The sequence below is a fragment of the Manis pentadactyla genome, chromosome 12 (assembly GCF_030020395.1).
Source record: "Manis pentadactyla isolate mManPen7 chromosome 12, mManPen7.hap1, whole genome shotgun sequence".
NCBI lineage: Eukaryota > Metazoa > Chordata > Mammalia > Pholidota > Manidae > Manis > Manis pentadactyla.
In genome coordinates, this window is record NC_080030.1 from 34,327,650 (window position 1) to 34,344,402 (window position 16,753).

Below are 16,753 nucleotides of genomic sequence, written 5' to 3' on the forward strand. Positions count from 1 at the left end.
GGTCTGTGTCACAGCTGCGGAGCACCGAGCTCAGAGAATCTGCTACTTGTAGAGTAAGCAAGCTGCTGTTTGTCTGGGGGGGAGGTCGTATGTTACCTCCTTCATCAAGGGTGTTCGCTGCAAACACGTTCCTGATGAGCAGCCAGGGCAAAAAGTGCTCAGAGCCTTGAATTCTTGGCACACTTGGCAACAATGTGCAGAGTCGCTCAGAGGCTCGCAGGCTGCCTCTCCCAACTGCCTTTACTGCAGCCCCCATCCTAGAGGCCGGTGGGAGGACAGTAACAGCAAAGCCAGAAAATCTCTGTGGAAGTGTGGGAGCTCACTCTAGTACCGATGCAGTATGCAGACTCTCAACACCCTGGAACAGAGGGCTTCTGGCATCACAACCAAAAAGACATATGTATTTTTTTCTTGTCCTTTTTTTTTTCTTTTCTTTTTTTCCTAAAGCTTACAGGTGTTATTTTTGCTTAGGAATAGAATTCATAAAAATCACATTGATCGTGTATGCTAGTCCTGAAGAAATAGAATGATATATATCTATGGTAAAAGCCTGCGTCTGCATAGAGGACAAGTTTTTTCAGTATGGTAAAAGCTACAGTTTCTACTCCTTTCTCCCATTGTGCTTTCCACAATATTAAACTGTAAATAAGTGCTCAAAAATATATTTATGTTCATCAACCTTGTGTCTGTTTCTCGTAAGAGGAGGTGATATAACGGATCCCATGATGCACAGCTCCCTGCTTTTGTTGCTGCTAACAGGGGAGGCTATTTCTAGCAATGGCAGGTTATCCATATGTAATAGGCTCTGACAGTTCATAGCAGGTACTGTGTCTGACAATGATCTACCTCTGTTTTAAATATAGTCATTCTTCCTCTAAATTAGAAAGGAGTCACATACCTACACAAAAAGTGCCTCACAACCATCATATAGTCATTCACACCTTATCTGAGTGCCTGCCATGTATCACCTTTGAATATGAGTGTAGTTGTGCTTGAAAAACATCAACAGGTATACCAGATACAGTCATTAATAAAGGAAGATAATGATGAAAATATTTACATGTTGCCAATCAAATAGAACAAATGCTATGCCAATGAAGGACTGAAAAAAAAAAAAATGACCTGAAGTTTTTTTTTCAAAACTTTCAAAACGGAGGCAATGGCCTCCGTGAGAGTCATACACAGAGCTATTTTTCTGCTTTGGAGTTGAGGCGCCGTCCACAGACTCCTGCAGTTATTCATAGGTTCTCGGGTCTAGCGTATGAAGCATGCCGAAACAGCCTTCGTGGGTTGTATTTAGGGATGTGCTACACGATGCTGGCAGCACTTCCCTGTTTCTATGTATGCTAGCTGTTGGTGTCATTCTTATTAAATGGGAGCTGGTGATGACATGCCACGTTCCCACGGACAGCTGGCGGGTTGGAAGGTGGCATTTTGGAGAATTACTCACTTTCTATAATAAGTGTGCTTGGCACCAGTGGAGCTTCCCTGCGCACATGTTTGACACAAGTGGCCACTCGCTTCTCTTCAGGCGCCTCTTCCTGTGGCTTCGCTGGACTCTGACACCTCGTGAAGGACCGAATTCCTTTGGCATTCCTCCCTGGCTGACCCTTGCTGACCTCCCTCCCTGACCTGCTCTTCTCCCCATCCCCTACATGTGGCTGTGCCTCAAGGTCAGTCACTTACTTCTCTCCTGCCTAATGATCTCATCTACTCCCTTAGAATCAAACTGCTCTGCCCATTCCTCTCAAATTTTTATTTTTAATACTAAGAACTCTCCTGAACCTAAGAAAATGTTCACTTACCTGTGCTAGATATCCACCTAGATACCCTCAAAACACCTCATATTTCACATGCATCAACCACACCCATAATCTCTACCCTCACACTGCATTCACTCAGCCCCACGCTCTAGGGATGTCTTTATTTATTTACTTATTTATTTTGCCTTTCAGCTGCACTTCAAATCCAGGTTGACAGCTTTATTGATTTTTCCTGCATAATACCCATTGTCTTCATCCCTAGCTTAGACTCTACTACTTCTACTTAACAGGTCACATTGAACTCCCAACCTCATTGATTTAAACCCTGTTGTATGCCTTTCCCAGTCGAGGAACGAGAATTGTTACAGAGTGAATTTGTCGTTATAGAGTGTCACAGAGTTATTATTATTACAGGGTTGTTACAGAGTGAATTTACCATAGGGAATTCCTTATGTGGAGAGATGGCATCTGCAAGAAGAGGCTACCCCTCCTGGGGTTAGAGGAGCAAAGGGAAGAGATTAGGTTTATCAGAACCTGAAAGGTCACAGGAGACAGCGCTCAGGGTCAGGGCTCAGATCTCTGAGACGTCATGGTTTAGAAGAGGCTGGTGGCTGGAAGGAATAGCTGGTGTAGGACGAAGCACTGCACCCAGGAGAACATGATGCTTGCCAAACATCCTCCAAAAGGAAGGAGGAGGCTCCTCCCCATCCCTCCTGTTTTCTAACCCCCCGCTAGTGCCTCCTGTTGACATAATTTAACAAGAAACCAGCTGGTAAAAGAGCCTGAGTAATTTAACATGTCAAACCCTGACCAAAGCATTAGAGAATGGAGAATAGATGGTAGATTTGGAGTTGAGAGACAACAGTTCAGTAGTATGCATGGGGTACCCCTTCAGCTACTCAGATTGCATATGCATCCTTTGCATGTATTTGGACATCCTTCCGCAACAGTAAATACTTCACAGTTACACCAAGCAAGAAACAATTACACAGACAAGGACTCTCTGAGCCTCCCCTGAAAAATGGAAAACACAAGTCCAACACTCACACCCTCTATCTCCATACTAATTTATCTTTTAGTTGATTCTGAATTGCAAAAGAATAAATTAAAACGTTAACCACAAATATACAAGCACATAAGGTAACTAGAGGAAATAAGCAGAGAAGAAGTCGTTACACAGACACACACATATATATTGTACTATATATATTCATCCATATATACAATCTCTCTCTATATATATAGCATTTATCTATAAATACCCATATCTATCAAGAAAAAAAGGCAAATAAATATGCCTAATGGATTCATTTCTCATTTTTGTAACTGATGATGAGAGTTTAGATTTCTTTATCATATCTCTTTTCTACAATCCATCCTGTGTTACCTTTTCCCTTGACTATAATCTCAGTTTATGGGGATTTAAAAAAATATATTTTATATGGTGACCGAATGGTTTCTTCCTAATGGCTTTAAATACATAAATCTTTATTTTTTTTCCATAGTTTGCATTCATTTTTACTGTTGGACATGGAAACACTGAGAGGATCCCTTGTATATCATATCAATGTTTCCTTGTCAACACTGTGTAATAGTGACCCAATTTCCCCTTAGTAATTGGGACAATACTCTAGCCAACACAGCTTCCCCTTTTTTCCTGTGTTAATTTAGTGTTTGTAGAAAGCAGAATGGCCAGAGGGCAGTCTCAACTTCTGATAAATGTTACTATTTTAATAAATGGAAATCCTGCCCTCTTGGGTACTAAGGCATCTAAATCAGCAGAGCCCAAGGTTGAGAAGATGGAAACCACACATTCTGTGACTGTGTTATAGGTGTAATAATGACAGTAGGCACTGCACTTCCACCCCTTGATGCTGCACATGTGCGTCCTGGCTGTGAGGAAGTGGCACCATACATCGCTTGCTGGCTCCAGGCACATACCAGAGTCCCGCAGTGCCTTGGCCTTTCTCAGTGTCCTCACCACAGCCAGGGCTGCACTGGGCCAGTCGCCATTCCTTCAGGCCAGCTGCTTCTGATGGGAGACTTAATAATGTGAGAAAAGTCAAAGGACACAGTCCACTGCTGTACTTCCTTTGCAGTGAAGTAGGTTCCCTCTTTGGAAGCAATGTGTGTAAGCACCAAGCAGTGGTTGGAACATCAGAACTTGCTGTCCCTCTGCAGACGGTGGTGCTGTTAGAAGCACAGTGGGCAGGAAAAGCATTGCAGAGACCATGAATCAATTTCAAGTCAGAGCCCTTAATCCCCAGCAGCAGGGTTTTCCCCCAAGCCGGCTGCCAATTGTCCTATGAGGTGGTGCAGGACCCTCCTGAGAAGTCTTAGAGGACTGGTCTCCGTGACTGACTGTGAAGAAGCCTCTAGTAAAGCCAGTGCCTTCAGTGCTTGCATCCTTGTCACTCACATCCTTGTCACCTCTACAGCAGGAGTGCTGATGGCCACAGCCATGCCGTTAAAAGGAGGAACTTTGATAAGTCCCAAGCTCAGGATATGTGCAGAGAACCCGAGAGCACCCAGCACCCGCAGGGGCCAGAGGAGGGTTTGGGTGTCGCTTTGTTTTGGTTTGGTTTTTGCCCTTGAAGCTGTCGGACTGACTTAGGGAAAGTCAGACCGAAGTTTTGTAGAATTACAACGGGCTACAGAAGTACGACTAAACTCACAGACTCTTCATGTATTCATGGGAAAGTTAGAGCGCTGACTGGGAAGACTAAACCTTGAGACTTGGAGCGGGTTAGCTGGTGACATTCAGACGAGCTGACGCTGAGCTCCCGCATCTCTGATGTCACCTTCCTGCCTCGCTGACTTGAAGACCTGGGCACTGTGGCTTCCTTGCAGGGGCAAGACACACTGGTTCTGGGTGTGCCAAAGGGAGCCAGAGGCTGGAAACCACCAAGAATTCCTCTGGGGAGTCTTCTGCCCTCTGCCGCTGCTGAGACAAACAGCAAGCAGACAGGGATGAAAGGTTTCCATTCCTTTTCTACGACATTCCAAACTCCCCTGAATGCCTTCTATTGACAGGGTCAGGCAAAAGCCAGTTGGCAAAGGAGCCTGGGAGGTGCAATCTGCAGAGTTGTGCAACCCCCGCATCCAGAGCAGAGTGTGAAGGGTGAATTTGGAGTTAAGAAAAAAGGACCAAATTCCTGACAGCCCTGCCCCACCTCCAAGGACCAGGATAGGCCGGAAACATCCACAGCATATTTCCTGGTCACTCCAGTCCCCTTGATGTCAAGTCCTAATAGAAGTGCCTTCCTTTCCTTCCAGAGAAAGCAGTCTAAGAAGGAAAAGAGTGACTTCCCTTTGAGTCGGCCAGATGTGCCTCAGCTTGGTGAAGGAAGTCTTCTTTGGCATTACCTTTACTGAAGTAGGAATTCACCCTCACTTCCTGCCGTAAGATTTGTCTGGTGAATTTGGTTCACTTTTCTATGCTTATTGCATAACCAAAATAGGCACACTTCTTGTCACCAGCCATTTTGAACATGTGCCCTTGGTCACAAATGCACTATGATGAACTGTGGATGGAATGAAATTAATTGATCACCATGATTGGAAAAGCAACCCTGTAGTCACTCTAGATGGGCAGTGTAACAAGAAGGGCATCTTCTTGGTGTTTAAAAAACAGGACATCTTGATGGGCAGGACACCAGTGCAAAGCGCTGAGAGCATCTGACTTTTGTTTTTATAATGCTCTGGTTGCCTCTTAAATGAAAACAAAAATTAAATACCCTTTTGGTTCTGCTTGGTTTTATTTGCTGTAAAAGGGCACATGTAAATGCTGCCATGTTTCAGTGATTTATCATCAGCCATTTCAAGGTTAGGACCCCAAAGTGCACTGCGTCGCTCGGCATTTACTTAGGAACCACAGTGTTATTTACAGCTGCCATCTATTTGCAAAAGTGAAGTAAATACACTTGTACATAATTAATAGCAAAGCTCAGGGGAAGCATTTAATAGAAAACACACAGTCAGCTCTAATCGGAAATGTTTATTTATTTTTAGTGTGAACATAACAGATTTTTTTATTCTTTGAAGTTTAAGTGAAAATGTTTATTTTTAAATAACATTTTGGTTTCCATCATTTCATATCAGAACTGAACATGTACTGAAAACAGTCTCTATAGCCAAGTTAAATAAAGGATAATTCCTCACCCTTAGGTATTATCATACCATCAAGTGGGCTTTCATTACATTTACACAGAAATGACATTGCAGTGTTCACCCTGTTACGTGTTTCCACTCCATGGATAGAGGTTATTGGCTCTTAAAGTGCTCTTTGAACCCCAAGGCCTGTGTGCCAGCCTGGCTGTGTCGAGGTTTCTGAGGCCCTGGTTCAGGCAGACCCACGTTAGTGTGAATAGGCCAAGCTACAGTGGGACCAAAATCAGCAAATTCTGATGCCATCTCAGGAGCTGTTCCAGAGAAGGCGAGGGCATGGCACATACTGGGTGATCTTTTTAGGGATATGATCCGTAGCTGCATTTTCCCCACCGACTGAGGGAGACGTGGCTGAGAAGCACATGGGCCTTTCTCACGATCGATATCGCTCCGTTTCACCTTTCCTGTACTCGTGCACACTAGGTTGGTGCGGGTGTCTGTGGTACATCAAAGCCTAAGTGACAGGTGAACCTGGGGCATACATGGCAAGCTACATAGGACTGCTGGGTGTCTCATCTTGAATATAACTCTTACTTGAAGTGATATAACTTTCTAGAATTGCCTGATGCAAAACCATTTACATGTCAATATAAAGAGATTTAAAGTCATTCTTCATTGTATATTTTTAAGCCCCACCTCCTCCGTCTTCCCACTTGAAGAAATCCTTTCTTTGCCTGCTTTGTGTTTATGATTTAAAGTAGTTTTTAATGTCATCGTGAATTATATAGCTGCTTTCCCTCAGTGATTTACATTTTTATGTGTTACGCAGAAACTGTCCTGTGTGGTTTGATAAAACATACTTCCCTGAGCTGGAACTGCCTTCTAGCCTGTTATCTTATGAACTTCAGAATGGATACTGCCTCTCAGTACCTTAAAAACCTTCAGTGCCTTCCCAGTGTATGCAGATTATCTACCCACTCCTTGATTTGTTTTTCTTTGATCTCTGAAGTCTGATATGGTTTTAATTTCAAACACTTGCCCACATTTAAACTACATCACATCACTCAAAATCCCATTTTCTCCACCCCTCTAAACTCCAGTGACTCCGTATTTCCACAGTTTCTCTTAATATAACCTACTGCTGTTTGGTATTTCCTAATCTGTCCGGACAGACTGTGAGCATCTCACATGGACTCTGTTTCAGCACTGAGTCCTCAGTGACTTACGGGGCTGCTGGGCACACAGCGCATGCTCAGTCTCAGTGTGTAGAGGAAGTATGTGCATGACTAGTGACCATCCGGAGCCCCCTCATTCAGACCTAGAAAACAGCTATCAGGTCGGTTGTATCAGATTGGAGGGAACCAGGGAGGTAGAGGCTCAAGCCACCCTCATTTTCTTACAAACATCTTCATGATGTCTTCCCTTGTCTAGAGAGCTGCTTCTCCCAGAATCATGATGCTGGAATTGATCACCAAATGAAACTCATCCAGCACTAAGAAAGTGAGATTTGGACTTCCCAGCCGGACTTGTTCACATGCTCTGATCAATGGATTGACCCTGGATTTAGTTACACTAGAATAAGTCACATAGTACCAGATCCTCATTTGGCTTGCAGTCCATTAATCAAATTATACTCCTTGAATGGATTAAAAGCCTGTTAAATCAAGTAAATTGGAATATGTAGTGTTATTCTATGAATATTATGTATCTATAACCCCCACTTGAGGGTAGTATGTCAGTCATGAGATTTGTTGAAGGGCAAATTCCATCTACAGATAAGGGGAGGTTTTATTTTTCTCAATTCCTACTTATATCTTTTAAAAATAAAGAGTGGGTAGTAGCCTTGTAAATTTTGAAGTCAATTTTTATGGAGACAGGAAGTGAAAGCATCTCTTAATTCCTAGTGGTAAAAAGATGCTGTGGAGAGTGTATGTATTTCAAACTCCAAAAACAGATTATTACTCTGATAAATCTCCTGAGCTAGTGCAATTGATACAAGTAGTACCAAAGGATTTCTGGTCTTAGCAAGAGTCCCCACAGTCACAGCTGAGAAGTAGGAGATCTGCTCCTCCTGTCCACTGTATCTAGCCCCAGAAGCCAGCTCAGCCTTCCTGGGGCTCTTGCCAACTTATGTTTTTGGGGATCCATATGCTCCTCCGACCATTCAAGGCCCCTGCTTTTGACAAATCTCATTACAAATACCCCTGGATCTTTCTCTCAGAGCCTTTCTCAGCTAACCCTTGGAAAATATCCAAAAATCTCACTTGAATTTTTTTAAATGACTAACATGTTAGTTACAAATCCTTAGGTATTTTAAAGAGTCTAGTACTGTAAACAAAAGGAATAAATATTAGAATTAACTTTCAGTCATAAGTCAAAGATCAGTGGTGGCAGTTGCGCACATACACACACACATATGCACATGCTCTCGGAAATCATGTCACACACACACTCACACCCTTCTCCCTCTGTTGACCACAGTGCGTGTGTCCATTTTTAGGTGGAGAATAATTTGCCTGATGTAAGAGTCCTAAGAAGATTCTCTTCATACCTTGTTTAATAACATAAATTCTAATAAATGGCATCCTGGATAATAATGTTGACTTTACAGGAAAGTAGGCATTACTTTATAATGGAAAGTCTGCTGTGAATGAATCATTCATAATTTGCTCGATAATCATTTACACTTGACTACATTTTATAGTGTTGAACAGAATGTAATCATGCTTGATGACCTTTAAGCATTCTTTTAAATTGGGTGTTTCTAAATATCATCTCTGCTCAGCAAAGGCATGGTGTTTCATATGGCTTCACACGTAGAAATGGTCAGGTACAGGAGGCATGATTTCATCCCATCCCAATTATTGTCCACAAATTCTGTGGGATTTACACTTTAGCTTTAAGCCTATTGGAATATGTTGTGTTTATTTTATTAAACAATGAAATCAGTTCATCAATTCTTGAGAGGCAAATATGAGCAGGATATATCTTACCTGTGACCAAAGACCTCATTCCTGTCCACAGGGCACTTAACGATTCAGATGGGAAGAGCACAGATCCAAAGCCAGCTTTATATTTTAGTAATGAAAAAAAGGTCTTCCAAAGAGCACTGTGTTCAGCCATATAAGGTAAAGGTAAACTTTAATTCCTTTGTGACTAAGCATTGTTCTAATGGATTTTATACATAGTCTTTGCTTTACAAATGTATGAAAAATCAGGTTTTCTTATGTGAAAAACATCCTAGTAAGTATATAGACATGAATATTCTATAAAGTTTCTCTGTTTCATTATAAATCACCTAAAAAATAGACTGCATTATCATTTTCCTCATGAAGCAATTTGAACTAGAAGAATGTCACCACAATATTTAGCATAAAGTTGGATTTATAAATGGATTTTGAACGTTAAATCTATTTGATGGATGCAAATATCATTCAAGTTTTCACATCACATATTCAAATTTTCCATGGAAATACACTTGGTATTAGTACAATACATTTGGAGATAAAAGTATTGAGGTTGTTAAGTTGAGATAAACAATTTGGCTTTATATAAGAAAACTGGCTCAGATTCATAGGTCTCTGGCATAGGATTCATAGGTCAAGACATAGGATAATGTCTCGGCTTCTGATATTCCGGATGGATTTAACAGCTCATTTTGATCCTCTTTACCTGGAACATAGTTTATGCTCTCAGATACTCTGGAAAGAAACTTCTGACTCAGTAGTTGTTGGTGGACTTCTACTGAAGTCATGAAAGCCAGGTGAGAGGCATCGTTATGAAACTGTAGAAAATCCAGTTGCCCGGCTGTGGCACACAGAGGAGGGATTTCTTTCATCAATCAACAGCAAAAATGTTCACTTTTTCATTTTGTTTTGATTTCTAAAAATGGTTAACTGTAGAAAAGTTGAAAGGCCAGTACAACAAATACCATATTTCCCTAGATCCACCATTTCTTTATATTTTGACATGCCTTCCTTCTTTCTCACACACATGCCCTCACCCCCATACATCTTCCACATGAGCCCACACAAAACCATGAGATAAATGGCATATGTGTATGCATGTACACATCAATGTGTGTGTGTTTGCCTGATTTATTTTAAAGCAGGTTGCAGACATGGCACCACTTTTCCTTTAGCATTTCAGCCTGTACACAGCACACAGTACAAAGTCACTCTTCATATCATGCTCTTACACGGGCACCCAAGGAATTTAACACTGATTCGCTATTAACATGCAGCCCATGCACATATCACATTTGTCCCTGAAGTGTTCTTCATGGATGCTTTGCTTGCCTTTTCCACATTGAGGCAAGGATCTCAGCTGGCTGTCTTGTCATGTCGGGCCATGTTGTATTTTCTTGAGTCTTCAGTCTAAAACAACTTCTTGACCATTATTTTTTTGTCTTTCATGACCTTTGACTTCAAGCCACTTGTCTATGGGAATGTCCCACAATCTGGATTTCTCCTGAAGTTTTTATTCATGTTTTCATATCTGAGTTAAATGTATATGGCAAAAATATATCCTAGATGGTGTATATTTCGCACCGTGTCAGGTCATCCATGATACGTGTGATGCTGAGTTTCATCATTTGGGAAAGTGAAGTCCACCAGAGCTCTCTCTTGTGAAGACATACTTTCCCTTGTGTAACTAGTAAATAAAATGCAGTGTGCTACTTTGAGATCATGGGGATCCATTTATATCACTGCCGAAATCAATCATTGCATTTGTGGTTCAAAATAAAAAGGGGCAGGGCAGAGATTTATAATTTATCCTTGTCTTAACACTTGCTATTTAACATTCCTCTGTAATAATGATGTGGCCTGCAGGAGCTCCTGTACGTCAGCCTCTGCATAGTTTTGATGTTCCCACCAGTCACGGAGCACTTCTTTGTTTTTAGCACAAGATGTTCCAGGCTCATCTTGTATTTTTCATGACCTATAGTCTGGCTATTAGGTGTGCACATTGCTACTGATGTCTTTGTTTTAGACTGTTTCAGTACATAGTAGTACACACTTAATGTGTGCATGTGTGTGTGTGTGTGTGTGTGTGTGTGTGTGTGTGTGTGTGTGTTCATGAGTTCATCCTGATAACTCCCAGTTCAAATCTGATGCTGTAGAATTCTCCATCACCTTCCCCCACTCAATATTAATATCTATCTTCTCCCATGATGAGAAACCACATTACAAGAGAGATCAATTATTAATTCATTTCTTTTTGATCCCACAGTACACATAAAAGAATTTCAAAGTTACAAGACCCAACCACTACCAGCCACAAACTTATCAACAGATTTCAACATGTTGTTAAGTAAAACACAAGGATTTATGTTAAGATGTTTCTATACAATGTTTGGCAAGTGATTTATAGTACATAATTAGTATGTGATGTTAATTGAATCTGACAAGGGAAACAAAGCTTGCCTTAGGTATGGGGATATTGTATAAGCTTCAGATCTTGAATAATGTCCAATCTAAAATCATAGCAGCACGGAGGAACATAGTTAGACTCACGAACAGCTGAGAAAGCAGAAATAAAAGAAGAAAACAATTGTTATATGAGAGCTTTTTGGATATCAGAAAGTATTTAATAAGATAGCATCTCTTAGAGAGGAATGAGGTTAGCCAAGGCAGCCCCTCATGCTAACACATCAAACTATAAATAACAAGCAGGGGCCTCTAACTTTAACTTCTAACTTCACACTAAAAATTTTGAACAGATAGACAGCCCTGTCTCTGATGGCATCAACTCCAATTGCTCCAGTCAGTAGCTCCCCTTTGCTGTGCAGAGTCCTAAGAGCCACGGCAGATCCCCTGCACCATTCCTGCCCCCCACTGTCCTGCCAGGACTGTTTCATGTCTTCACTCATTACATAGTGTAAAAAATTCTGAATTTTTGCCCTTGTAGGCTTTTACCATCTGTTTTGCCAAGGGGGGTTGTGATTCCCAGTGAACTCTGTAAAATACCTATTTCTTGAGAATAGCTTCCCCTTCTATTTGTGCATTTTCATAGCTTTGCAACTTTCTCCCCAGTACTGTAGTTACTGAGTTTTATCCTTGCCAAGATGGTGGAACATATTGAGTCTTATGCTGAATCATAATGTGAAGACCTACTTGTAATTGTGCCTGAGTTTTAAAAAGTCCCCATAGTGCAGAAATGTATGTGCTCCATGCCCCTTCCTTTGTCACTGCATTAAGTATCCTGCCTGCCTTCTTTGGCTTAAACTTAACCCCTTTTACACCCACAATCCAGTTATCTTCTTAATATTGCAGAGTACTTAGCTTTAGAATCCAATATAAGTAAACATTCTAGATAATCTGATTTGAGCTTCTGCTGCCTTCTGGCTTTTGCTGTTATTGTTGCTACGGTTGGTAGGAAACATTTCATGAAATGTGTTTTGCTTAGGAAAGGTTGACAAACAAGTGTTGGGCTTGGAACCTAAACTGAAAGCTATGGGATTTTAATTTAGAGTAAAGGTTACAGAGCAATGTCTTCTTTGAAAATAACTGGGACCAGAGAATGGGAAATGTTTACGGATAAGTTTACGGACAGAACCGTTAGGATCAGGGGTCTGCTTGCCCTTAGTAGTTGCTCACATCTTTGCAGTTTTTCCAATAAATTCACATGCAACTGTGCCTAAAGCTTGGCCCCTAGCAACAGGAAAAAAAGAATATGTAAAAACTGGGGATCAAATACATGTCAGAAATGTAGCAGAAGCTGTTTATAGAGGCATGTACCTCTCCTGGTCAGCATTATAAAGCTGACGGCTCAGCTATGGCTTACTACGCACAAAGCAAGCAGTAGTGATGAGAGGCTTGGAGCTACATCTAGAATGTGAGTGTTTTTCCTTTTAGTGAACTTTTAACAAGTATTATGTGCTGCTGAAATTTCATCTTGTACAAATCTCCTGTGATTTGTGCAAAATCCCAGAGGAAATTTGAATAGAATGCTAAACTCTACCTAAGTAAAATGCAGAAGTGAATGAGGGGAATCTATAATTCAAAATCTTTTCAAAAATAGATTTTAATAGTTGAAAAGGTTTAGAGTGTTGCCAACCTTGGTTTTATTACCGTTTAAAATGCTTTTCGTTATAGAAGTAATGCATGCTTGCTTTCTTCATAAAATGAAAAATAAGGAAAGAAAAAAGAAACCTACCCCTCCCTGCCTCAGTTCTATTCCCCAGAGTTGGCCACTTGAAAACATTTCTTTACTCATTTCTTCTGGGGGTTGTTACCGTGAAGGAGCAATGCACCGACTTACTGACTGTAAAATAAGCCCATCCACTGCCCATCTTGAACAATTAATAACATGGCACACTTCCTCTGCTGCCCGCCTCTCCTCTCACCCCTTTCCCATGGCTCAGTCAGCCTGCACCCCGTCCTTCCCGGGGCCACTGGAGAAGTCAAACGGCCTGCCCTCTGCCTTCTTGGAACTCCCATCACGTTAATCCAGATCATAGCTGACTTTCAGTTCTTCTCCCTCATAATAATGTATATTACTTCTTTGAATAATGTAGTTCAACTTTTATTTATCCAAAAAAGTTGATAGTATCTGTCAGCTAATTATTTTTTAGGAGAAGAGAATCCATTTATCTACATTTTTCACTCCTTCTTTGTTGTCCCAAATAGACTTCTGGGGTAGCTGGTGGGTCCAGGTGCCAGGCAGGCTTCTCTCTTAGAAGAACAAAGAGTGTCCCAGTGCTTTACCTCTAGTCACTCATTTCATCTCTCCAGGAATCCTAAGAGTTAGGTGCTGCTACTAGCCTGTTGCAGGGATGAGGAACCTGGGAATGAGACAGAGCAGCTGAGTCACACTGTAGGTGGTAGAGGTGACAATCAAACCGGGGTGGCCTGGCCCTGCAGCCCACCGTCGTGACCGCCACCCTCAGATAGGCTTTGCTGTTGCCAGGCTGCTCTGGTGCCTTGTAGCCCTGGATGGCGGGGCCCTCACTCTGCGTCTCTGCTCCGGAGCAGCTCTGGAGTCCCCTGCGGCTCTGCCCAACCTCTAGGCCATGGCACAGCCCTGCTAGGGACTTCTTCTGTTTCAGGACTGATTTTCAGCCTTTCAGCAGCTATAGACATGTGAAGAAGAAAGGGGCGAGCTGGCCCAGTTGTTTCATGGAAGTTTTTAAAGGGGCAGCGAGGAAGGCTGGCTGCCACCAGCTTCTGCTTGCTGAGTTGGTTGATTTTGAACTGGAGACTTTCTGGGTTGCAAAGAAGTAGCAGCCCCTGCATTCTTCTGAAGTACGTGCTTCAGTGTGTAATTTCCACTGACTTAGTTTATTTGTGAATACAATCTTCTATGATATTTTGCCTGCAAACATTAAAATGTAGCTATCTAAAATTCCTCCATAAATTAAACACTTTTTGTAATATTTGATATATATTACTTGTCTCAAGTTAAGCACATCTATTCCTGGTTTCCACTGTTTTTTTTTCAATCCAATGATTAAAAACATCTTTTTATCATAAAAATTAATCTTATTAAATCACTTTTTGTGTATTAAAAGAGAGAATAAGTGATTTTCCCTTTTCATTCATTTTTAAGTTGAATTACATTGATGGGAATTTTTCAAAGAATAGCCATCCTTACATCCTTGTTATAAAGCCTACTTGATGATGATATATTATTCTGAATAAGGAATTTCACATGTACGTTCATAAGTGAAATAGAATTGAACTTTCGTTTCCTTCATTTTCCTTGTTTTATTTTAAAAATAATAAAATGAACTAGGCAGTTTCCTTTTTCTTTTCTTTTTTTAGAAATATAAATAAATTTAATGTTCCTTGAGAGTTTGAGGGAGCTCATTCATAAAACCTTCTGAGCTTGTTCATTTCAACCATTTCCTTCCATTTAATGCATGCATGTTTTTATTCAATTCACCTATATTTTTGAAGCAATTTTGTCATTTTATGTCTTTCCAGGTTTTTATTCATATTGTCTAGGATTTCAGACACATTAGAAAATAGTTTTCTGTAAAACCTCTGCTTTGGCTGTAGTTATTTTTCCTTTGAGGTCTGTTTTTTGTTTTATTTTACCTCTTTAATTGGGCATGCCGAAGGTTTGTGTAGTTTATTAATCTTTACAAAATTCCCTTTTTTAATATTAAGCTTGCCTATTTTTAATTCTCTCTTTATTGAAATAATTTCTGTACTACTTCCTTCTTTTGACAAAACATATTTGCAAATATGCTGTGGCAAGGTTTATCCCCACTTGATTAAATAAAAAATTGAGATTAGATGACACTTTCCAAGATCATAGTGCTTAAGAGTCCAAAGCTGGGAATAGCTTAAAGCAGAAGGGGTTCTGGTGAGATGGGCTGATTGATCTAAAAGGCAGAGCATTTTGTTGTTAGCATGTAGAAAACATCTATATTCAGTCTCTCTGACTAGGATGAACATGTGTAATTTACCAAAGGACTAATTTGGCTCACTATAAGGAATTCATTTCTAATGATTTTAAATGTCTGTCAGGATATGGACCTATAGTAAAGTCTTAAATACACATCCCAAGAGGTGAGGAAATGGAGAGAGATTGGCCCTCTAATAAGGGATATTATAAGGGAAATTCTTTGATGTCAACTATGGGTGGGATGAGCCAGATGTCTCAGTCTCTCTTCTGGTGCCAAGATGGGGGTTGTTACAGTGAAGGAGCAATGCACCAACTTACTGACTGTAAAATAAGCCCATCCACTGGGCTTATTTTGCTGATTTGACTCAGAATCTGAAGCTGCAAAGTGGACAACTATGTGGCTTTAGTTGAGTCGAGACAATAAACTGCCTTTAAGAGTTTTTCAAAGCTGTAAGGTGTATACCATATTCAAGGCTGCACACAGCTCCTGTTTACCTGTTACCAACTTAAAATTGCATTTGCAGGAAAGCTGGTGCCCTGCTGCATCTAGAAATTGGCTAGATATGGAAGAATGGAAGATTGCCTTGGATATGTTTCAGCATATCAAATAAAGGGAGAAAATAGCTCTCAGTTGCTCCTATTTAAAATGTTTTATACTGCTATCTGCATGAGAAAATGTCTAAATGTCATTCTAATTTTACATAAACTAATCTTCCTTCTGCTCTTTGGTGCCATGAATTAAGAAACCAGCAAGCCAGAAAATAAAATCTATAATGAACTTGTGGTAAATTTGTTATCTGTTGAGGATACAGGGGAATTGTTTTTTCTTTTCTTTTTTTTCATTAATCAGAAGTGAACAACACAGAAAAGTATAAAAATAAGCCTACCAAAAATCTGAGCTGCTAGCTATGTAAAGCCTGCCAATATTATAATTGAGAAGGCTGGTGACGTGTACATAAGTAGTTTTCCAGGTAGAAAGTACGGTTTAAACACGTATCTCCTTAATGACATCCAACAGAATGGTAAAATAATAAAAGACAGGTTTGATTCCAAGGAATAGAATATTATAAGCACAAGATAGGCAAATCTAGTGTGTTTTACTATTTTGCCGAGCAGATCATTGATATTTTAAATCTATGATCTACATGCTCTTAGCCCTTATAGATGCAAGCATGGATCATCTGCCCATTACATACAACTGTTTGTACTGATAGAGAATATGTGGTATGAAGTATTCATCTGGCACTCATATGATTACTGTTTCCTCTATAATTACAAAAGTCAGTGTCTGGAAACCTTATTTTATAGTCTTGAAATGTTTGTTCTTTCAGCACTGGAAGTGTCTGCTGCATTATTATTGGAGTCAAAAAGTGTTGATGTTGTAAATAAAATGTTATTTTTCTTCAAGGTGTGTGACAAATCTTAATTTGTGTTGTTATTTTTGATTTAGAAAACTAGTTAAAGCAAGTAGAAGTGGATGACATATAGCAAAATTTGAGAAGGAGGATTTTTTTAAGTAAAATAGGTAT

The 16,753-nt window shown here is 40.4% G+C and overlaps 1 protein-coding gene across 3 annotated transcripts in view; it reads left to right on the plus strand.

The window, feature by feature from the left end:
• PRKN (parkin RBR E3 ubiquitin protein ligase) overlaps positions 1–16,753 on the plus strand; it is a 1,272,120-nt gene that overhangs the window by 587,416 nt on the left and 667,951 nt on the right. The window lies entirely within an intron of this gene.